The 25,639-nt window shown below is 38.2% G+C and overlaps 1 pseudogene; it reads right to left on the bottom strand.

The window, feature by feature from the left end:
* Positions 1-25,639, bottom strand: part of LOC125785620 (hemicentin-1-like) — an 83,436-nt pseudogene that overhangs the window by 37,083 nt on the left and 20,714 nt on the right.

Here is a 25,639-nt window from a genome sequence, read left to right as displayed (position 1 = left end):
GGAGACTTTCAGCAAATGAAATAAAAGCGCGCCTATTCTTACTTTAAAACAAACAGAGCTTAAAACAGTACCGTGATTAGGTGGCTACAGAAGCAATGAGTATTTTACGAAGATTAATGAAAAATGTTTATGTAAGAAAAAACAAAAAAACATCTTATAACCTGATCAGATGGATGCAAAATGAAAAATTACTAAAACGCAAACTAAAATGCAAGAGGTGTAACAAGAGGATGAGGATGGTACATTCCCACTGTGCTGACAATTTTATATGGTAAGGTCATTTTGTTTATATAAGCTAATTGGAAAATGTACAGTCAGTCTACAATCTAAGACATATTTTTCCTTAATATCTAAAATCTGTTACTCTGTTATAATAAAATAAACTATTTTATTACAACATAAAATACCTATTAACCAAAGTCTGCAGTAACAGAGCTGTTACTGTCTTCGCCGTTATATCAGAAAATGACTGACAGCCGCTAGGGGGAGCCCGCGAGAGAGTCCAAAATGAATGGGAGTGAATTAAGCTACACGGCTAAAAACACAAATAAAAAATACGAACTATTCTCTAGGTCGGGATTTTTCTTTAATATAGGAAAGTAAAATGAAGTATTTCCTTAAAAAAGCAAAGAATACTTATCAACATATCTTAGTGTTTCATCAGTAAACAGGTTTTAAGCTGTATAGGCGCTAGCATTGCTGCTACTGTGAGGTTGAAGATGCTGGAGATACAGTCAGAGCATGTTTAAAAGGTCTGCAGAGCTGAAACCTTTGATAAAATTTTGTGTTATAAAAATTAGTAAAAGTTTCAGTTTAAAAATTATTAATCATTTATAAACTGATTTTGCTTAAATGCTTCACATGAATCCCATTCATTTTGGCTATATATATATATATATACAGGGCCATCTAAAAAAATAGAATATCTTTGAAAAGTTACTTTATTTCAGTAATTCAGTTGAAAATGTGAAACTCATACATTATATAGACGTATTAAACACACAGAGATATATTTTAAGCGTTTATTTCTTTTATTGTTGGTGATTTTGGCTTACAGCCAATGAAAACCCAAAAATCAGTGTCTCAGTAAATTTGGATATTATATAAGACCAATTGATACATTTGGCAGTGTGGGCAGTGTGCCAAGTCCTGCTGGAAAATGAAATCTGCATCTCCATTAAAGTTGTCAGTAGCAGAGGGAAGCATGAAGTGCTGTAAGATTTTGAGGGAAAACAAAACTGCACTGACTTTAGACTTGATAATAAAACACACTGGATCAACACCAGCAGATGACAGACATGACTCTCCAAACCATCACTGATCATCAGTAAATTTTACATTTCATGTGTAAATCAAGGGAGTCTGGAGGAAGAGTGGAGAGACACACAGTCCAAACTGCTCGAGGTCTAGTGTGAAGTTTCCACCAATCAGTGATGGTTTGGAGAGACATGTCATCTGCTGGTGTTGATCCACTGTGTTTTATTATCAAGTCTAAAGTCAGTGCAGTTTGGTTTTCCCACAAAATCTTACAGCACTTCATGCTTCCTTCTGCTGACAATTTTATGGAGATGTGGATTTCATTTTCCAGCAGGACTTGGCAAACTGCCCACACTGCAGAAAGTACCAATTGGTCTTATAATATAATATTCAAATTTTCTGAGACACTGATTCATCAACAATAAAATAAATAAACGCTTAAAATAGATCACTCTGTGTTTAATACATCTATATAATATATGAGTTTCACATTTGTAACTTAATTACTGAAATAAGTTAACTTTTTTTTTTTTTACTAAAAGTGGTCTCATTTTTGTTCCAGAGCTGTATATATATATATACACAAACCAGATTTGCCATCTCCACATCATTGCATTCAGTTTTTATTCACAATTTGTTTAGTGTCCCAACTTTTTTGGAATCCGGTTTGTGTATATATATATTTTTCCTGAAACACAGAACTGCATACCCTACTCCATACGGTACTCTAATATGATAGGACATAAATTTTTCTACCTTTTGCAACAATTTGTTTGCCAGGGAGTGTCGAAGGCGGCATTGTGGAAGGTTGAAGAGAAGTGTGAGAGCCGAGTCGCTCTTCTCAGGTTCCCACAGTGACCTTTTTACATGGATGAAATACATACATAGGTGAGTCTGTAAATTTTGGCAATGTGTATATGCCATTGACATGAATGCCTGATTTGCCTGAGCCTAAATCTTTTGTGGTGCAGCCTGGACACATCCTCAGCGTTGAACTGAGGATGTGTCCCAGCTGCACCTTTTACCGTGTTTCAGAAAAGTTCAACACTATTTTTTTTTTGTTTTTGTAGGTTCTCACAAGGCTTACAAATGCGACAGGTGGACATGATCCAAGATGGAATAACAAAGAGCACCAGGACCCTCTCTATGATGTCCAACAAACTCAAGCAAATGTGCGTCAAAAGTCTGCGAAAGTTTCGCAAAAAGAAAGGACAGAAAGTGGGGGGAGCTGACATCATTGTTCAGATTGATGAGAGCAAGTTCTGCCACAAGCGAAAGGTATATAAATTTAATTCACATAACTGAAATCCCATAGACCATTTATTGGTGTGACACAAAAAAAGTAATTGGCAGTACTGGTTTCTAAAACAAATAAGTGATTAAGCCTGCAATGAGGTACACAAATTTTCCACAAATTTGTAAAATATTAATATGATTTGGATTACATATTCCAGAACCCCAGATCAGAAAAATGTGGAACAGTTTGGAAAATGCATAAAACAAAAAAAGCTGTTTCTAACATTTATTTTGACATTTATTTGATTGCAGACAGTATGAGCCCAGTACATTTTATCTGCTCAACTTCATTTAATTTCTTAATATATTTTATTTAGTAATATTAATGTTTATAAATATACGTCCATTTCAGCCCTGCCACAAATTTAAAAATAGTTGGGACAGCAAAGCATTTACCACTTTGTAATGTTTTCATTACTTCACACAACACTTTTAATCAAGAATACTAAGTGATGAAGTGTTTCAAACACTAAAACACAGACACAGAAAATATTTTAGTAAGTTGTGTATGAGTGCAGGGTTGTTGTTGTCTTTTGTTTATACATTCTCTATTGGAGGCAGATCAGGACTGCAGTCCAGCCAGTCCAGTACCCATACATTTCACAGCATGCCTATATATGTGTTTGGCACATATTGGCACACCCATACCATGAGAGAACCTTTTAGACTTGTTGTATTTGGTCTGGAGCACACAGTGTTAATTTTCACCAAAAAGATATGTAATACTGATCACTCTGTCAACAAAACACTGTGCTTCCTCTGTGTGATGTGAGTCCAGTAGAGAAGTGGACGCTGCTTCTGTTGTGTACAGTAAAGTTGTAAGTGGTAGCAGAGACTCTGTGGTTTGTGGAGGCTGCTTTTGAATCAAATCATGACCACGACATGATGTGTTTCAAATAAATTGTATTTAATATTTTACCTTATTACTAGCCTTAAATTTAATCTGTCCCACCATTTTTTGGAACGTTTTGCATGGATAAAATGCAGGAATGGGTGTACATTAATAAAGAAAAAAAGCTGAGCAGATAAAACATAAAATATCTTGAGCACACTGTCTGCAATTAAATGGTCACACACACATGAGAATGAGATGTGAATGAGACATTGCACCTCACTGTGTCTTTAAACAGCTTTAACTTAAAGTATACGCAACAGTTTTATATATATATATTAAGATTTGTACTAAAAATAAATATGACTGGCCTTCCCTTGTGTTACCCAGGAAATATCATCACATGGAGTCACTATTTGTGACTCTTAATGTACCACTACCCCAAGGAGACACCAGGCAGGATAGGCTATTTAACATTAGCTAACACTGTCATCAAAATGTTCAAATCTAGTGTATTATACTACATCTTATTAACACTGTTGTTACCCATATCACCCTTGTTATGTATCAGTCTAAATTAATATCATATATTAATCGGCTAATTTTACAAAAGGGGTGAAATGCTTTAAGCATATCAGCTCACTTAAGCTACTGTAGCCAGTGAACTCTACAATCTTCTATCCATTAATTTCCAGTGATTTTTGGGCTAGTTTAAATTTCTCCTGACATTTTTAGGTTGTCTAGTTAGTATAGATCACTGGGTACATCTTTAGTTTATTTAGGCTATGAATATTAAATATTATTTTTGACTGATGCAGATAATGGGAATAGTAGTTCTTATAATATATAATAGTGGAGCTACACTTCAGCATTTGAAACAGGAGTGTTAATAAGATGCAGTGTCATATGTTATAGATGTAAGCTAAGGTTGAAAATGTTAGTCTGTCAACCTCTGTGAGGGAATGGTACATTATGAGTCACAGTGGCAACTCTTCGCTTGGTGCTGTATATCCTCCACAAAACATTATAACAGAAAATGAACAGCAGTGGAGTACAGTCATATCTAGTTTTAGTATATATCTTAGGGCTGCCCCATATTTTTTCAAAAACATTTCTTTTTTCGACAATATATATTGTGATATTAAACAATGCAGGGCCCATGACATCAAGCTCTTTAAAGACACTGCAAGCCACAATTTCCCATTCACTTCTATTCAAACCATCCATAATGTTTTCCCCCACAAGGGGTGTGGTTTTCTCCCGATGACGCTTTGCACTTTGTCTCTATACAGTAAGGTTGTAGAGCTGTTATTTAAATGATTTTAAACTATTTGTACAACCCTTATACCTTTGGTCTTTTTCTAGTATGGCAAAGGTCGCTATGGAAACACTTGGAGGAGGAAGAGAACGTGGGTATTTGGAATGCTTGAAATAAGGCCACACCTCAAGCGTCCCATACTCCGCCTGGTCAAAAAAAGAGACAAAAACACACTGATCCCGATCATCAGAAAACATGTTAAGCCTACGACTCTTGTAGTAAGCGATGACTGGAGAGCTTACTCAAGCCTAAAAGAGGAAGGATATCGGCATGTAAGGGTTAACCACAGTCAAAACTACATCGACCCGATTTCAGGTCTGCACACACAAAACATCGAGAGGGCATGGCAGACATACAAAAAGGAGGTTTGGCATATCAGAGCCAACAGGTCTGAGAAATCTTTAAGAAAGCATCTCTGCTTCATAGAGTGGACATACTGGTTGGGCAGAATGCACAAATATGGGGTGCTTGGTAGACTTTTTAAAGACATCAGAGCAAAAAGGTAATTCAGTATACTGTTTTTGATATTTCAGTAATGTGTATGTTTTGTTTTATTGGCTGTTTGACCTGTAATTCTGAAATGGTTTAAAAATGACTGTAGTAATGTGATATATATATATATATATATATATATATATATATATATATATATATATATATATATATATATATATGTTTTTTTTGTTTGTTTTTTTTGGTGTGTGTTTATAATCTTTATTCAGAACTTTATACCCCTCTAGCCCACACCTGGCATTAAATGGTTCCAATAGCTTTGTTTATTAATCTGCCCTAGGGAGATATATATTGTTGGCATTACTTCTCTAAGGGGACTAAACAAGTTAATGTTAAAGTTAAAGTTAATGACCTGTTAAACGGTCACTTCTTTCAGACATTTTTATTCACAATTACCTGGAAAAATGTTTCATATAACATTTGTGTTTATGTGAAAAAATGTGTAATAAAACCTCTTCTTTTTCAAATCCCTTGTACTTATTCCTCATTGCATATCTATGGTAATGTAATGGACATGAAGCTGAGAGTCAACTGACATGCAGTTGACACAAATAAGTTATTTAGCTTAGTTAAAGTTGACCATCATGGTTTTACTTTACTTGGATGGTCCAAATGATGATTAAAATACATTTAAAAGGTGAGTCCTTGACTTTCAACATATATTCAGCATATACGCAACATAGTGTTCAAACAAACTCAATTGAGGGTCAACTGACATGCAGTTGACAGTCTATGTTTTAATTGCACTAATTGTTGTTGGGTGGTGCAAAACATAGAGATGTCATGTTACACTAAGGTGCCTATCAGTAGATAAATCTTTGCTAGATGTAGTTGAGAATTTACTTTTTATGTTGTTGATATGCAGTTGACACGTTGTTGAGATGCAGATGACACTCACCTGATCATCTATATGATATAATGTGATGCCACTATTGACAGAGGAACTTGATATTCATGGAACAGTTCAGTGACATGTTTTTGATAGTTAGTTTACACTCACTTTAGTGTCAAAAATGGACCATCCAAGTAAAGTGTTACCATTTATTTTTATGTTTTTAGGGGGAGGGGTGTAAGTGAGGCCACAAAGTCTAGAATTGAAAGTCACGGCATGGCAGAATTCTTTGGATTCATTTGACAAGTGGTTTTCTATAGTTTCACTGGAAATATCACTTTTATACCTGGTCAATTACCTGGTTTGGTCTTTTTGAATTCAACAGACTCCCATTTGGTTTAAACAATGCTACAGGTTTCTCCTAACAACTGATGGAAATGTGTTATAAGATTACCTAAGTTTATCCTAATCTAGCTTTGAAATTGTATCAAATATTGTGCTCAAAATAAAAAAGTATTTTTGAAAAATCGATAGCAAAATAGCAAAAATATCAGTTTGTAATGTGCTTTACAAAATGGATAAGACTTATAGCAAAAACTGCTAAAGAATTGGTAGAAAGTATTAAAAAGGGTACAATGCAATTTGGAAACAAGTCCTGTTCCTGCAATTAAAAAAACATGTTTGGAGAAGCAATGCAGGTAAATATAGACTATTTCAGTCTATGAACAGGACAAACCTTCTGCAATGATATAATTGGTAACCTGGGAAACTCCAGCTTTAACTTTTCTTTTTAAAGTTTTTAAAACAACTCTGCCCCCTATGGGCTGACACTAAAGAATAATCAACACCAGCATGTTTTAGGGCTTTAAAACTTTAATTAGCATTCAGACTTTTTAATGACTTTTTATTTGTGTACATAAGGAGTATCACAACTGTAATAATAATAAACAGAAACTAAAGAGACATTTCATTAAACAGTTTTTTATATATACTGACATGTCAAAAGCTATAGTATTAGAAATATACACATCAGTTCTATATGTCCCAATCTTCTTCATCCTGAAACAACAGAACACTTACAGTGTTTAACACAATACTGTAATCCAAATGAAGTTCTACCATGTTCTACTAAATTCTACTGACCTGGAGATGAAGATTAAGATCAAAATAAAGAGAAGAAGAAGAAGAAATCCTCCTCCTCCTCCCACTGTGATCCAAACTGCAGATCTGATCTGATCTTCTGATGGAAGAAGATCATTTCCATGAAAGTCCATTTAAGTGAGGCCACAAAGTCTAGAATTGAAACTCATGGCAGAATTCTTTGGATGGGGTTCATTTGACAAGTATAGTATCACTGGAAAAGATGAAATTGATTTCTCAGGTAATCGATGACATGCTGGAGAAGAGCTTTTTAAAACCTTTCCTCTCACCTTGGCTCACATATATATCGTACCTGAACCTAAGTAAACTGTTAGGATTCAATTTCTGTTGACTTCTGTGGTTTAAACACCAAGACTGGTCAATTACCTGTTTTGGTCTTTTTGAATTCAACAGATTCACTTTTGGTTTAAACAATGCTACAGGTTTCTCCTAACAACTGATGGAAAAAACACAAATATTTCTGAAAATTTATATAAATAGCAATAATATTAGTCTGTATTATGGTTTACAAAATAGATAAGCCATATATCTTATAGTAAAAACTGCTAATATAATTGGTAGACAGTATCAAAAGATTTCAAAGGGGCATCTAAAGGAATGATGCAATTTGGAAACAAGTCCTGTGGCTACAATTAAATAATAAAAAACATCAGTTTGGAGAAGCAATGCATATAAATGTAGACTTTTTCAGTCTATGAACCTATGAAATAACCTATAGCATACCTGAACCTATGAAAACTGTTAGGATTCAATTTCTGTTGACTTCTCTGGTTTAAACACCAAGACTCACTTAAATACCTGGTCAATTACCTGTTTTGGTCTTTTTGAATTCAACAGACTCCTATTTGGTTTAAACAATGCTACAGGATTCTCCTGACAACTGATGGAAATGTGTTATAAGGCCTGAGTAGAAAGTGAATGTTTTCTACAAATATGACATTGTAGATTTGTTACCAGATGTAAAAAAAATATCTGTTACATTACTGTAAAGTCTTCTTAAGGTTACAACAAAAAGGGCCTCAAACTCTGTGATGTATGACACTGAAGGGTAAATCTTGTCTGATATAGACACCCAGACATATCCAGACAAAATTCTGTTTACCCAAGTCTATTCTGACCCTAGCTTTGAAAATATGTCAAATATTTTGCACAAAATAACACAATTTTTCTGATAATTCAAATAAATAGCAAACATATTAGATTGTAATATGGTTTACAAAATAATGCTAATATAATTGGTAGACAGTATCAGAATATTTCAAAGTGACATCTAAAAGGGCACAACGCAGTTTGGAAACAAGTCCTGTGCCTGCGATTAAAAAAAAAAACGTTTGAAGAAGCAATGCAGGTAAATATAGACTATTTCAGTCTATAAAAAGGACAAACCTTCTGCAATGATATATTTGGTATCCTGGGAAATTCCAGCTTGAACTTTTCCCTTTCTAACTTTTTAAAACAACTCTGCCCCCTATGGGCTGACATGGGTAACAACACTAAAGAATAACCATCTCCAGCATTATAAACTTATTCAAGAATTTTATTAGCATTCAGACTTTCCTTTACTTTTTATTTGCCACATTATTTTGCCTACATGAGAGAATCACAACTGAAATCATAAACTCAAATTAAAAAGACATTTTATTAAAAGTTTTCAATATAAACCGACATGTCAAAAGCCATCGTATAAGAAATATACACAAAATCATTTCTATAGGCTCCCATATAGAACCCTTTGGGACTGACAATCAAACAGTTTCTCCATTTATATCAAAAACTCAAAAAACAGAGGGTTAAATCTGTTAAAATATTTCAACCTTGTAGAGATCTGTCAAAGAAGCTTTTGTAACATTTACATTTTAAAGAGCACATGTTGAGGCACTAAACTAGAAAATACCCAAATCAAAATGACCAACAAATAATATTGTAAATAGAAATAATATTCATGTAATAAACTGCATGGAAAATGTAAAAAATATGAACATTAACATCAAACTGCTTACAGAATATGCCTATAAGTATAGACAAACAAATACCCTAATATGAAACCAAGAAAAGCACAATATTGAATACTGAAAATATAATTTCTAAAAATACGACAAATCAAATAAATTTACAATTACAATTAGACTCTCTTGCATAGTCTTATAATCTCTCTCACACATCATAAACCTCTATTTGACTCTGTCATAGACGACTGAAGCATCATCCACTTTCTGTGACCTATAAAACAAGAGAAATGAAACGGTACATTTTACATGATTATAAGCATTAAATATAGATTTTTGAAAGAATCAACTACTCCCATTGTGTATATGTATATATTCTTGAAAGTATAGCTGAAACTGCATTAAAGCTGAGAATGTTCTGTTTCTGTAAAGATTTAAAATATTACTTGTCTTTCTGAAGATTCTACACAGTAAATTTAACCAGTGTTATATATGAAACTCACCCAGTAGCAGCAGCATCAGCGTGACGGTGGTGGAATGTAACACTGGCGTACTGAAGCTCCTCCTGCTGGTCAGATCTGGTCACAACATCAGGTTTTCTACCAGTCCTGACTGTAGCGTACTGAACATCATCATCATGATCAGGACCTCCAGAGGAAGCATCACCTGCAGTCTCTACAGGTCTGGATCTGCTGTGAGTAACGGTGGCGTACTGGACGTCATCCTGAAGAAGATCATTCATTATAAAGATACTAAGCATCTTATTTACTGAAGACTGAATAGAAACATCACTGAAATATGATGGATTGTGTTCTGCTGTATATTTTACCTGATCTGATCCATCCTGATCAGATCCAGCATCTCTCTTATTCATCCTGAAACAACAGAACACTTACAGTGTTTAACACAATGCTATAAACCAAATGAAGTTCTACCATGTTCTACTAATTTCTACTGACCTGGAGATGAAGATTAAGATCAAAATAAAGAGAAGAAGAAATCCTCCTCCTCCTCCCACTGTGATCCAAACTGCAGATCTGATCTGATCTTCTGAGGGAAGAAGATCATTTCCATCACTTTACTGAGTCTTTATTTAAATACTGGAACTATTTACATTATTATTCACCACCTACTCTGAACATCAATCCACACAGATCCATTCTGAACTCCAACTGCATTCTGAGCTTCACAGTAGTACAGTCCAGTGTGATTAACAGTGATGCTGAAACTCTGTCCAGATCCTACAGGTGAGTCTCCACCTTCTTTAAACCAGGTGTAGTTCTCCACAGGTGGGTCTCCATCACTGCTGCAGGTCAGAGTCACTGAACTTCCCTCCACTATTCCACCAGAAGGACTGATGGACACTGAGACGCTCTTTGGAGGATCTACAGAAGACAAAACAAGATTTTTAAGAATTTAAAGTTTCAGGAAATGGACCAAATAAAATATAATAAAACATCATAAACGCACACAGAACATTTAAAGAGACAGCAGTGGATCTTCCCTCTCCGAGTTCATTACGACTCTGGCATGTGTATTCTCCACTGTCCTCAGAGCTGATGTTGGGAATGCTGTAGGTTCCTCCTGTTCCTACTGATGATGATCCTTTAAACCAGGTGTAGATCTCCACAGGTGGGTCTCCATCACTGCTGCAGGTCAGAGTCACTGAACTTCCCTCCACTATTCCACCAGAGGGACTGATGGACACTGAGACGCTCTTTGGAGGATCTAGAGACAGATCTGACTTTAGCGTTTCTTGCTAATCTCTAATATCACTGTGTGGTTCAACCATTCCCAGAGTTTAGAGAAGAATGAAAACTTTACTCACGTCTGACTCTGAGAGTTTGAGCAGTAGAGGGGAGATGTTCAGATCCTCTTACAGCACAGCTATAACTGCCTGCATCCTCACTGCTGACTGTCTGCAGGTGGAGCTGCTGATTCTTCTGGATCATCTCTGTGGTTAAAGGACGTCCATCTTTGTACCAGATGAATGTTGGATAAGTCAGACTACAGGTGGTTTTACACCTCAGAACTGCTGATTCTCCTTCTGTTACTTCTCCAGGAGATTCTACATGGAGATCTGAGATAAGGAGACAATTCTCATTAAATTCTTTTTTTTTGTTTTATTTATTAAAATTGTTGAATTTTGGAAACACAATTAAAAAAAGAAACTCACCAGTAACATTCAGAATGACATTAGGTTTTCCCATCAATTTATGTTTATCATCATCTGCTTTGATTCTGAAGTTGTACTCGTGTTCATCCTTCTTCGTTACGTTACTCAGTTTGAGAGAGTAGTAAGTTTTATTATCAGTTAAACACTCAACCCTGCCTGAGTAATCTGGATCTACACTCAGATCAGTCGGCTCCTTCCAGGGATCTGGGTATTTCATACAAAATGCTGCTTTTATATTTTTTTTAGGTGTCCTAAATCTTCTGGAAGTGTAAAAGTGCCTTTAATAAATACTGCAGATCCATTGAAAGCACATATTTCCTGCTGTTCGTACATCACAATCCAGTCCGGTTTAGAAGCTCCTGAAACATAAGATGCAGTAAAGATCTGATTACTGAGGCTGGAGATTCTGTAGATTACAACTTCAAGAAAATACAGGTATTATAATTAATGGGGTGAAGGGGAGTGGAGGGTGCGAAGTTATTCAGGTATTAATAATAGAAGAGATACGAAGAGATATTGAATAAAATAATCGGAAAACTATTCCTGCTTAAAATGTGTGAAGTTAGAATGAACTGCAGCTGCTGATGAGAAGAGGAACAACTGCAAACATAAAATATCATCACCTGATCTACAGAAGCTCCTATCACCAAAGTTCATGTTAAAGTGATGTTAAAGTTCATCTTCTACCATCAGAAAGGGTTAAACCTCCTCCCCTTTCTAAGACTGAGACGTAACAAAACACTTTACCTGAAGAATTAACTGCATTTACACTAATAATTCATAAACTGATTCTGATTCTGAGAGAAACTACAAAGAGAGAAAAGCTCTGAGTGTTCATCAGAGAGTCTAATTCTAGTCTAGAACAGTTTAATGATCAGTTCAGCAGTGATGGAGTTACAGTAGGATCTTCTGACTCACCAACAACCATCAGCAGAAACACCAGAAGAAGAGGAGGAGGAGGAGCCATCCTGAGTGACATCATCAGCCTGCACAACATCAAACAAACAGATTGTTTCAACTTGTATTGTATAACTTTAATAGCCCACTAAAAGCATCCAGAATCCATAAATAAATACATTAATATACAATTTTACTCACATTTTAATACATAATTAACATGTTTTACTTAAAAATAAACTGCATACATGCATTTATATGTAGAGTACATCAACTTATAGAAATCATTTTAGCATTACCATCAATACTGATCCCTCTCATCCAGTATTGAACTAGAAATTCAGATCAAATATTCAGTTCAAAAGCTACTTTTACGATTGATTTTCTACAGTTCATTAAAAATATTGCAGAATAAACTACTGCAGATCAGTAAACATTTAAATATTGCTATAAATATATAAAGATTATAGAACATTTCAGACAGTAAAAACATATTCATCAAGCATTTAAATATTAAAATTAAACCTGTCTTACCTCTCTGAACTGAGCGTTGTCTGCATCAGAAGAACAGCAAGTGAAGAATGAAGAAACAGATCTGAGGTTAAAGCTGATAAAGCTTGCGGTTTATTCCGGTTCTGCATTCGTATATATAAATAATACTGTATTTACTTCCTGTTTACAGAACTGTCAAACTAAATGCACACAGTAATAAGCTGGTAGTGCTCTGCACACTCATTTAACTCAATTCAATTAAATTCAGTAGCTTTTTACTTACTACTAATTACTGGAATTAAAGGGTAACATGTTCAGTATTTGTCTTTTAAAACTATATAATAAATATAATAAAACTATAATAAAAAACACATTTAAACACAGAGTAGAAAAGGTAAAGTAAATATTCTAGAGATTTCAGCCCCAATCACCAATCATAACCCTCTACCACTACTGATACTGATCACAAACCACCCAAACTACTTTAACCTGAATCTACTGCTACAGACAGTCCTGCTGCACGAGGGCCTGTACTTGTGTCCTGCTGCACGAGGGCCTGTACTTGTGTCCTGCTGCACGAGGGCCTGTACTTGTGTTCTGATGCACGAGGGCCTGTACTTGTGTCCTGCTGCACGAGGGCCTGTACTTGTGTCCTGCTGCACGAGGGCCTGTACTTGTGTCCTGCTGCACGAGGGCCTGTACTTGTGTCCTGCTGCACGAGGGCCTGTACATGTGTCCTGGTGCACGAGGGCCTGTACTTGTGTCCTGCTGCACGAGGGCCTGTACTTGTGTCCTGCTGCACGAGGGCCTGTACTTGTGTCCTGGTGCACGAGAGCCTGTACTTGTGTCCTGGTGCACGAGGGCCTGTACTTGTGTCCTGGTGCACGAGGGCCTGTACTTGTGTCCTGCTGCACGAGGGCCTGTACTTGTGTCCTGGTGCACGAGGGCCTGTACATGTGTCCTGGTGCACGAGGGCCTGTACTTGTGTCCTGCTGCACGAGGGCCTGTACTTGTGTCCTGGTGCACGAGGGCCTGTACTTGTGTCCTGGTGCACGAGGGCCTGTACTTGTGTCCTGCTGCACAAGGGCCTGTACTTGTGTCCTGCTGCACGAGGGCCTGTACTTGTGTCCTGGTGCACGAGGGCCTGTACTTGTGTCCTGGTGCACGAGGGCCTGTACTTGTGTCCTGGTGCACGAGGGCCTGTACTTGTGTCCTGGTGCACGAGGGCCTGTACTTGTGTCCTGCTGCACGAGGGCCTGTACTTGTGTCCTGCTGCACAAGGGCCTGTACTTGTGTCCTGCTGCACAAGGGCCTGTACTTGTGTCCTGGTGCACGAGGGCCTGTACTTGTGACCTGCTGCACAAGGGCCTGTACTTGTGTCCTGCTGCACAAGGGCCTGTACTTGTGTCCTGCTGCACGAGGGCCTGTACTTGTGTCCTGCTGCACGAGGGCCTGTACTTGTGTCCTGCTGCACGAGGGCCTGTACTTGTGTCCCGGTGCACGAGGGCCTGTACTTGTGTCCTGCTGCACAAGGGCCTGTACTTGTGTCCTGCTGCACAAGGGCCTGTACTTGTGTCCTGCTGCACGAGGGCCTGTACTTGTGTCCTGGTGCACGAGGGCCTGTACTTGTGTCCTGGTGCAGGAGGGTCTGTACTTGTGTCCTGCTGCACGAGGTCCTGTACTTGTGTCCTGTTGCTTGGTTACAACTCATTACTCGGTTAAACAACAACTGAACAAAGATCACTATCAGCCTCCAGAGCTTCACACATTTGCATATTCTCACTTTAGAAGATGGGCCTCCTCACAGATCAGCCGACGGTCTGTAAATGATGTCATTTCCTCTGTAGCTCTGAAATAAACCCCAGCAGCAGAAACGCATCTCCTTCTTACCATCAGCGCTCTGGATTCAGAAGATATAAACTCATAATTTAATACATAATTAAATATTAATAATGATTACTTTATGAACATCTCCACCAATCCTGATGATCATTAAAGTGATAATTCTGCTGTTATTGTTATGGTTACTGTGTCTTTAAGCAGTAGTGAGGGGTGATGATTCTGTCTGCAGTTTGAGACCTGAGAGCAGGGGGCGCTGTTTAGTCTGCTGTGTGAAATTAGAGGCTTTAATACAGTGATCTGTGAAGCTGTGGGATGTTTGGCCTTAGTAGCATATATAATTCAAGCCAAATGTGAAATATTTGACACACACACACACATACACACACTAAGTTGGTGGTGTGTGAGATAGCAGTGACATCATGACATGTCTTGTACAGGATGTAAGGTAGGCCCTCTATTTGTAGCCTCTTGGTCCTCATTCCTGTCAATACCCACATCATCCTTCCAAAAAAACTTTTTTTAATCTAATGATGTACCTGTTTGATTAGAAAACACCTAAATATATTTTAGTATTTTATAAACTATGTATAAGTTATAAGCCAAAAGTTGCACCCCTGTCAAGAAGTGCACCCCCTTGGGCACTGAAAATGCTGTTGGGCTGCAAAATTGTGAAAAACTGGTGTTGTGCTAAATTTAACACCCACACTTAAAATGCTTTTTGGCTACAAAAACAGGTGTTGAGCCAAATTTGGCACTAATGCCAAAAAGTGCACCCCTATGGGCACTAAGAATGCTATTGGGCTATAAAAGCGTGAAAAAGGGGTGTTGTGCCAAAGTTTGCACCCCTGCCAAAAAAGCACCCCCTTGGGAACTAAAAATGCTGTTGGGTAGCAAAATTGTGAAAAAAAGGTGTCGTGCCAAATTTGGCACTAATGCCAAAAAGTGCACCCCTATGGGCACTAAGAATGCTATTGGGCTGCAAAAGTGTAAAAACAGGTGTTTTGCCAAGTTTTGCACCCATGCCAAAAAGTGCACCCCCATGGGCACTAAGAATGCTATTGGGCTGCAAAAGTGTAAAAACAGGTGTTGTGCCAAATTTGGCACCCCTGCCAAAAATGTGCACCCCTATAGGCACTAAAAACACTTTTGGGATGCAAAAGTGTGAAAAACAGGTGTTGTGCCACATTTGGCACTTCTATCAAAAATTGCATCCCCAAGTGCACTAAAAATGCAGTGGGGTATAAGATAGCAATGAGCATCACAACATGTCCTGCACAGGATGTAAGGTCCTATATCTGTAGCCTCTTTTGCCGCATTCCTGCCAATTCCCACATCATCCTTCCAAAATCCTGTTTTTAAATCTAGAGATGAATCTGTGTGATTAGAAACACCTATAAAATAGTATAATACAAAATTAATTAATTAAAAGTAATTAAAAGTAATTAAGAGGCTATTAGCACGAGTAAACGTATAAACTGAGACTATGTGTGTAGATGGTTTGAAAGGTCTTCTAAAAATAAGCTGCACAGGAAGTAAGAAAATAGCGTCTTAAAACCTCAGAGCTGTTTCTTCAGTCGTCACTCGCTGTTCCGGGGGTCTAGACGAGAAGAGGTAAGAAGAGCTCATACTATATATATATATATATGCGTTTTTAGTGTATGTTTATTATGTTTGTTAATGTATGTATATGTTGGTGTGTATATATATAGAGAGTGGTGTGAAAAAAATGTTTGCCCCCTTATGATTTTTTTTTTTTGCATGTTTATCTCTCTTAAATGTTTTAGACCATCAACCAAATTTAAACACTAGTCAAAGACAATACAAGTAAACACAAAATGCATTTTTATGAAGGTTTTTGTTATTAAGGGTGAAAAAACCTACATGAAAAAGTGTTTACCAACTTAGTTCCACGCCTCTTTACCTAATCAATACCTAATTGGAGGGTTTTCGAGCATGAACAGCCAACAGCCTTTTTAAGGTCGTTCGACAGCATCTCAATTGGATTCATTTCAGGACTTTGACTAGGCCACTACAAAGTCTTCATTTTGTTTTTCTTCAGCCATTCAGAGGTGTGTTTATGTGCACCATGGTCCCTGGAGGAACGTTGTTTCGTTTCACTGTGTACTCTGTATATAGCTGAAATGACAATAAAAACCACTTTGACTTGACTTTTGACTTTGAGGTGGACTTGCTGGGGTGTTTTGGGTCATTGTCCTGCTGCAGAACCCAAGTTTGTTTCAGCCTGAGGTCAAGAACAGATGGTCGGACATCATTCTCCTTCAGGATCTTTTGGTAGACAGCAGAATTAGTAGTTCCATTTATTTATCACAGCAAGTATTCCAGACCATCACAACACTACCACCACCATGTTTTACTGTTGGTATGTTCCTTTTTCTCGAATGCAGTGTTTCTTTAACACCAGATGTACCGGGACACACACCTTCCAAAGAGTTCAACTTTTGTCTCATCGGTCCACAGATTGTTTTCCCAAAAATCTTGGGGATCATCAAGATGTGTTCTGGAAAGGTTGAGATGAGCTTTAATGTTCTTTTTTCGCAGCAGTGCTTTTTGTTTAGGAACTCTGTGCCATGTCGGCCATTTTTTCCCAGTCTCTTTCTGATGGTGGAGGCTTGAACTCTGACCTTAACTGAGGCGAGTGAGGCCTAAAGTTCTTTGGAAGATGTTTTAGGGTCTTTTGTGACCTTTTGTATGAGTCGTCACTTGGCTCTTGGGGTAATTTTGGTCGGCCGGCTTGTCACTCCTGGGAAGGTTCACCACAGTTCCATGTTTTCACCATTTGTGGACTATGGCTTTCACTGTGGTTCTCTGTAGAAATGGCTTTATAACATTTTCCAGACTTGTAGATATCAGTTCCTGTTCATTTTCTTTGGATGTTGGCATGATATCTAGATTTTGAGTATCTTTAGGTCTACTTCTCTTTGTCAGGCAGGTCGTATTTAAGTGATTTCCTGATTTTGAACAGGTGTGGCAGTAATCAGGTGAGGGTGTGGTTAGAGAAATTAAACTCAGGTGTGATAATACACAGTTAAGTTACGTTTAAACTGGGGGGGTAAACCCATTTTTAATACAGGATCATGTAGGTTTGGATTGTTTTTCTATCTTAGTAACACAAACCTTTATTTAAAAACTGCACTTGGTGTTTACTTCTGTTGTCTCTGACTAATATTTAAATCTGTTTGAGGATCTGAAACTTTTCAAAGTGACAGGCATGCAAGAAGTAACAAATCATGAAGGGACAAACACGTTTTTACACCACTGTATACACATTTAAATATAGAGTTAAAGTCTTTCACTGTATTATAAACAGCATTGCATGTATGTTCTGTTAGTGGAATATATTGCTGTATTAGGGTGGTGTTTCTGTGAATGTTTGCAGCTGAGGGTGTTAACCACAAGCTCAGCACATTAGCGCTGTAGTTTACTTGCTGCTATGCTTTGTAAATAAGAAGTTAGATTGACATTGTGATTAAAAGAACTTTTAAGAGATCATGATCTGAATCTTTAGCTCTAAATAACATGAACATAAAGGCCTGGTCTTTTAGCAAGACTTTAGTAACCATAGTAACCATAGTTAAAAACAACAAGGGTCCTAAAACTGAGCCTTGTGGAACAACATATTAAATACTCTACAGTGAACAGTAATTGCTTAGCATGAATTAGCTTGCAGACCACTATTCTGTTAATGTGTATGTAGATTTAGGTTTAAGACGTCTGATATGTTTGCGTGAGGTCCTGGGTTCAGATCCTGGACACGCCCATATTCTGTTACAACCTGGTCTAGGATCAGAAAACAACAGAAAATAAGAGTGGCCTCAATTGCCATTGAAACAGAAATGGTGAATATGGCTTCAGTGGTGAACATAGGCCGAAATAAATAAAAACTTCTTTAAAAAGACGTCTTCTCCATTTGGCTGGATCCAGGGCATCTTCTGGCGTGACATTGATTATCTTTTATTTTGACGAGCCAGTGCAGCTTTGGTCGTTTGTGTGGTCGGTGTTCTTGGGGGTTCAACTGCATCACTGATTTCACCACAAAGTTCTCGTCGGTGTCCATACCACCGTAGTCAAGCCTCTCGTATCTTGTCTGTGATTGGTGAAACTCTCAGTTTTTTCACGTATGTCTTCGTTTCTGATATTATCAAGGCAGGAGATGCCCAGGGTCCATCGTAGCATCTGCATTTCTATAGCATGCATGGCTTTTTCTTGTTTCACTGTTGCTGCCAGCATTCATTTCCATGTAATGTCACTGGAGGTACAACGGTTTTGTGTCACTGGATAGGAAGATCCTGTCATCGGTGAACAGGAGAGACCTTTGGTGCTGGTTTTGTAGGTCAGCGGTGATCAGAATTAAAGAGGATAATTTAGTATTTAAAAGAACAAGTAAAAAGCTATTAAATTACTGTATGTGGAACTGGATTAAACTGCATGCACTTTAACAGCTCTAGTGTCTGTGTTCCAGTTCCTGTCCCCGCTGGTTTCTCTACGCCAGTCCCTGTTACTGTGTTTGTGTCTGTCCCAGTCAATGTTTTCATCCCTGTTCCCTTGTCCAACATCCAGCCCCGTGTCCAGTGTCCTGCCCCCTCCCCTGTCCAGTTCCCTGTCCTGTCTCCTTTCACATCCCCAGTCCAGTCTGTATCTCCATTTGTGTCTAGTGTCCAGTCCCGTGTCCAGTCTCTTGCCCAGTCCCTGTCCAGTCTCCTGTCTCATCCCCTTTCACCTCCCCAGTCCAGTCTCTTGTCCAGTCTGTTTCTCCATTTGTGTCTAGTGTCCAGTCCCTTGTCCAGTCTCTGTTTCAGCCTCCAGTCCAGTCTGTTTCCCCGGTTGTGTCTAATTTTTGGTCCCAGTTTTTCTCCCCTGTCCATTTCAGTTTTCTGTCCCGTCCTCTGTACAGTCTTCTCCTTTGTGTACTCGGCCCTAGTCTTGTTTGGTGTCTTGTTTTTTGCTTTCCACCCTCTCCTGACCGGCTCCCAGTGTTTCAGTCTTTGATTATTTCTTGTTTAGTCTTTGTTTATTCCTTTTTTCTGTTTAATTTATTCTGTCTTGTTTTAGTTCCTTGTTTCCTTGCTTGTTTATTCGTTTATTTGTTTGTTTATTTATTTAATGAAACCCTCTTACCTGCATTTACCAGCTTTAACCTCAGTTCTGTTTTTTCTTATGTCTTTACTCGCTGTTCTTCCGCTGCAGAAAACACTGCAGTACTAATCTGTATTCACTGTTCTCAACAAACTGCAAAAATTAAATCAAACTAATTTATGTGCTATGATATTTCTATTTCCTGTTTAGTTAGTCTAGTTGAGAAGGACTTGGTAATGCTAAAACGATTACTATAATTTTATGTACTGTATCTATAGATATTGTGATATAAAGTGCCTATGAGTGATATAGAGTGCATGAACTTAAAACATACCTTTACTTTGGCAAAACACTCAAACAAACTCAAAGAAACAGAACGACAGTCCAGTGTGGCTCTAGTTGCTCAATTTTGTAGTATTTTTAGGTTTGTGTCGCCTCAGTTTCTTCTCAGCATTAGTGTTTCACTGGAGTGAAGGCGGGGTCTTTATACTGGTCCCAGCTGGCTGTTCAATCAGTCCAATGCAGGCCAGCTGGGACAAACCGGGGCTGCACCCCACGACTCCCCTCACCTCCACACATCACAATATCTATACAGTGATGTTTCTGTATTGTTAATTTTCCCAGTATGTGTAACTAAGTACAGAAACAATGAATATGTACTAAAATGTGAATAAAAATATATATTCATGTATCTAAGGATTCTGGATGATTTTAGTGGGATTTTAGTTTAGTATTAAAGATATTCTGAAACAGTCTGATTGTTTGATGTTGTGCAGGCTGGTGATGTCACTCAGAATGGCTCCTCCTCCTCTTCTTCTGGTGTTTCTGCTGATGGTTGTTGGTGAGTCAGAAGATCCTACTGTAACTCCATCACTGAAACATCTGACTTTATCTCCCTCACTGTTCTCTTTCATCATGACTGTAGTGATTCACTGCTGAACTGATCATTAAACTGTTCTGGACTAGAACTAGACTATTTCTAGAACTCCTAAATGCAGTTTGTTCTTGAGATCAAGTGTTTTGTTACACCTCAGTCTTAGAAAGGGGAGGAGGTTTAACCCTTTCTGATGGTAGACGCTGAATTGTAACATCACTTTAACATACATTTTGGGGATAAGAGCTGTAGATCTGCAGTTCAGGAGATGATACATAGTTGCAAGAAAAAGTATGTGAACCCTTTGGCATTATACTTGGATTTCTGCATAAATTGGTGATTAAATGTGTTCTGATCTTCATCTAAGTCACAACAATAGGCAAACACAGTCAATTATATGTTTGCATGATTTTATTGAACACAGCATGTTAACATTCACAGTAAGGAGGGAAAAGTATGTGAATCTTTGGATTTGATAACTGGTTGATCCTCCTTTGGCATCAAAACCCTCAACCAATCATTTCCTGTAGCTGCAGATCAGACCTGCAGAACGGTCAGGAGGAATTCTGGATCATTCCTCTTCACTAAACTGTTTCAGTTCAGCTATAATATTATGGGATATCTGGTGTGAATCTCTCTCTTGAGGTCACTCTCTTCTTCCTCACCTCATTGATCATTCTGTGCTGTGCTCTTGCAGTCACCTTTACAGGACTTTACCAAACCTAGGGAGAGTAGCAGCAGTGCTGAACTTTCTCCATTTGTAGAGCGTCAGTCGTGTAGACCGTGGACACATGAACATCAAGGCATTTAGAGATATTTTGTAACCCTTTCCAGCTTCATGCAACAAGTCAACAATTCTTGAACATAGGTTTTCTGAGAGGCATGATTCACATCAAGCAATGCTTCTTAAAAACAGCTCAAAACTCAAAACTGGTGTGTTTATGTTTTTTATAGGGCAATGAAGCTTTACCCAACCCATCCAATCACATTTCATTACATCCTGCCTCCAATTGTTAGCTTTTAGAAAAGTCATTAGTCTAGGGGATCACACACTTTTTCCGCTCCTTACTGTGAATATTAACATGTTGTGTTCAATAAAACCATGCAAACATATAACTTTTTTGTGTGGGTTTATCTTAAGCAGACTGTGTTTGTCTATTGTTGTGACGTAGATGAAGATCAGAACACATTTAATAACCAATTTATGCATAAATCCAAGTATAATCCAAAAAGAGTTTACATACTTTTTATTACAACTGTATGCAGTTATGTTTGCAGTTGTTCCTCTTGTCATCAGCAGCTGTAGGTCATTCTAAGTTTACATGTTTTAAGTAGTGTAAAAAAGATTGTTTTCCCAAAAGTCTTGGGGATCATCAAGATGTGTTCTGGAAAGGTTGAGATGAGCTTTAATGTTCTTTTTTCGCAGCAGTGCTTTTTGTTTAGGAACTCTGTGCCATGTCGGCCATTTTTTCCCAGTCTCTTTCTGATGGTGGAGGCTTGAACTCTGACCTTAACTGAGGCGAGTGAGGCCTAAAGTTCTTTGGAAGATGTTTTAGGGTCTTTTGTGACCTTTTGTATGAGTCGTCACTTGGCTCTTGGGGTAATTTTGGTCGGCCGGCTTGTCACTCCTGGGAAGGTTCACCACAGTTCCATGTTTTCACCATTTGTGGACTATGGCTTTCACTGTGGTTCTCTGTAGAAATGGCTTTATAACATTTTCCAGACTTATAGATCTCAGTTCCTGTTCATTTTCTTTGGATGTTGGCATGATATCTAGATTTTGAGTATCTTTAGGTCTACTTCTCTTTGTCAGGCAGGTCGTATTTAAGTGATTTCCTGATTTTGAACAGGTGTGGCAGTAATCAGGTGTGGGTGTGGTTAGAGAAATTAAACTCAGGTGTGATAAAACACAGTTAAGTTATGTTTAAACTGGGTGGTAAACCCATTTTTAATACAGGATCATGTAGGTTTGGATTGTTTTTCTATCTTAGTAACACAAACCTTCATTTAAAAACTGCGCTTGGTGTTTACTTCTGTTGTCTCTGACTAATATTTAAATCTGTTTGAGGATCTGAAACTTTTCAAAGTGACAGGCATGCAAGAAGTAACAAATCATGAAGGGACAAACACGTTTTTACACCACTGTATACACATTTAAATATAGAGTTAAAGTCTTTCACTGTATTATAAACAGCATTGCATGTATGTTCTGTTAGTGGAATATATTGCTGTATTAGGGTGGTGTTTCTGTGAATGTTTGCAGCTGAGGGTGTTAACCACAAGCTCAGCACGTTAGCGCTGTAGTTTACTTGCTGCTATGCTTTGTAAATAAGAAGTTAGATTGACATTGTGATTAAAAGAACTTTTAAGAGATCATGATCTGAATCTTTAGCTCTAAATAACATGAACATAAAGGCCTGGTCTTTTAGCAAGACTTTAGTAACCATAGTAACCATAGTTAAAAACAACAAGGGTCCTAAAACTGAGCCTTGTGGAACAACATATTAAATACTCCACAGTGAACAGTAATTGCTTAGCATGAATTAGCTTGCAGACCACTATTCTGTTAATGTGTATGTAGATTTAGGTTTAAGACGTCTGATATGTTTGCGTGAGGTCCTGGGTTCAGATCCTGGACACGCCCATATTCTGTTACAACCTGGTCTAGGATCAGAAAACAACAGAAAATAAGAGTGGCCTCAATTGCCATCGAAACAGAAATGGTGAATATGGCTTCAGTGGTGAACATAGGCCGAAATAAATAAAAACTTCTTTAAAAAGACGTCTTCTCCATTTGGCTGGATCCAGGGCATCTTCTGGCGTGACATTGATTATCTTTTATTTTGACGAGCCAGTGCAGCTTTGGTCGTTTGTGTGGTCGGTGTTCTTGGGGGTTCAACTGCATCACTGATTTCACCACAAAGTTCTCGTCGGTGTCCATACCACCGTAGTCAAGCCTCTCGTATCTTGTCTGTGATTGGTGAAACTCTCAGTTTTTTCACGTATGTCTTCGTTTCTGATATTATCAAGGCAGGAGATGCCCAGGGTCCATCGTAGCATCTGCATTTCTATAGCATGCATGGCTTTTTCTTGTTTCACTGTTGCTGCCAGCATTCATTTCCATGTATTGTCACTGGAGGTACGACGGTTTTGTGTCACTGGCTAGGAAGATCTTGTCATCGGTGAACAGGAGAGACCTTTGGTGCTGGTTTTGTAGGTCAGCGGTGATCAGAATTAAAGAGGATAATTTAGTATTTAAAAGACTAATACTGAACAAGTAAAAAGCTATTAAATTACTGTATGTGGAACTGGATTAAACTGCATGCACTTTAACAGCTCTAGTGTCTGTGTTCCAGTTCCTGTCCCCGCTGGTTTCTCTACGCCAGTCCCTGTTACTGTGTTTGTGTCTGTCCCAGTCAATGTTTTCATCCCTGTTCCCTTGTCCAACATCCAGCCCCGTGTCCAGTGTCCTGCCCCCTCCCCTGTCCAGTTCCCTGTCCTGTCTCCTTTCACATCCCCAGTCCAGTCTGTATCTCCATTTGTGTCTAGTGTCCAGTCCCGTGTCCAGTCTCTTGCCCAGTCCCTGTCCAGTCTCCTGTCTCATCCCCTTTCACCTCCCCAGTCCAGTCTCTTGTCCAGTCTGTTTCTCCATTTGTGTCTAGTGTCCAGTCCCTTGTCAAGTCTCTGTTTCAGCCTCCAGTCCAGTCTGTTTCCCCGGTTGTGTCTAATTTTTGGTCCCAGTTTTTCTCCCCTGTCCATTTCAGTTTTCTGTCCCGTCCTCTGTACAGTCTTCTCCTTTGTGTACTCGGCCCTAGTCTTGTTTGGTGTCTTGTTTTTTGCTTTCCACCCTCTCCTGACCGGCTCCCAGTTTTCAGTCTTTGATTATTTCTTGTTTAGTCTTTGTTTATTCCCTTTTTCTGTTTAATTTATTCTGTCTTGTTTTAGTTCCTTGTTTCCTTGCTTGTTTATTCGTTTATTTGTTTGTTTATTTATTTAATGAAACCCTCTTACCTGCATTTACCAGCTTTAACCTCAGTTCTGTTTTTTCTTATGTCTTTACTCGCTGTTCTTCCGCTGCAGAAAACACTGCAGTACTAATCTGTATTCACTGTTCTCAACAAACTGCAAAAATTAAATCAAACTAATTTATGTGCTATGATATTTCTATTTCCTGTTTAGTTAGTCTAGTTGAGAAGGTCTTGGTAATGCTAAAACGATTACTATAATTTTATGTACTGTATCTATAGATATTGTGATATAAAGTGCCTATGAGTGATATAGAGTGCATGAACTCAAAACATACCTTTATTTTGGCAAAACACTCAAACAAACTCAAAGAAACAGAACGACAGTCCAGTGTGGCTCTAGTTGCTCAATTTTGTAGTATTTTTAGGTTTGTGTCGCCTCAGTTTCTTCTCACCATTAGTGTTTCACTGGAGTGAAGGCGGGGTCTTTATACCGGTCCCAGCTGGCTGTTCAATCAGTCCAATGCAGGCCAGCTGGGACAAACCGGGGCTGCACCCCACGACTCCCCTCACCTCCGCACATCACAATATCTATACAGTGATGTTTCTGTATTGTTAATTTTCCCAGTATGTGTAACTAAGTACAGAAACAATGAATGTGTACTAAAATGTGAATAAAAGTCTATATTAAGGTATTTAAGGATTCTGGATGATTTTAGTGGGATTTTAGTTTAGTATTAAAGATATTCTGAAACAGTCTGATTGTTTGATGTTGTGCAGGCTGGTGATGTCACTCAGGATGGCTCCTCCTCCTCCTCTTCTTCTGGTGTTTCTGCTGATGGTTGTTGGTGAGTCAGAAGATCCTACTGTAACTCCATCACTGAAACATCTGACTTTATCTCCCTCACTGTTCTCTTTCATCATGACTGTAGTGATTCACTGCTGAACTGATCATTAAACTGTTCTGGACTAGAACTAGACTATTTCTAGAACTCCTAAATGCAGTTTGTTCTTGAGATCAAGTGTTTTGTTACACCTCAGTCTTAGAAAGGGGAGGAGGTTTAACCCTTTCTGATGGTAGACGCTGAATTGTAACATCACTTTAACATACATTTTGGGGATATGAGCTGTAGATCTGCAGTTC

The sequence above is a fragment of the Astyanax mexicanus genome, chromosome 21, assembly GCF_023375975.1.
Source record: "Astyanax mexicanus isolate ESR-SI-001 chromosome 21, AstMex3_surface, whole genome shotgun sequence".
In the NCBI taxonomy this organism is placed as follows: Eukaryota; Metazoa; Chordata; class Actinopteri; order Characiformes; family Acestrorhamphidae; genus Astyanax; species Astyanax mexicanus.
This window is presented reverse-complemented; position numbering and strand designations above follow the sequence as displayed.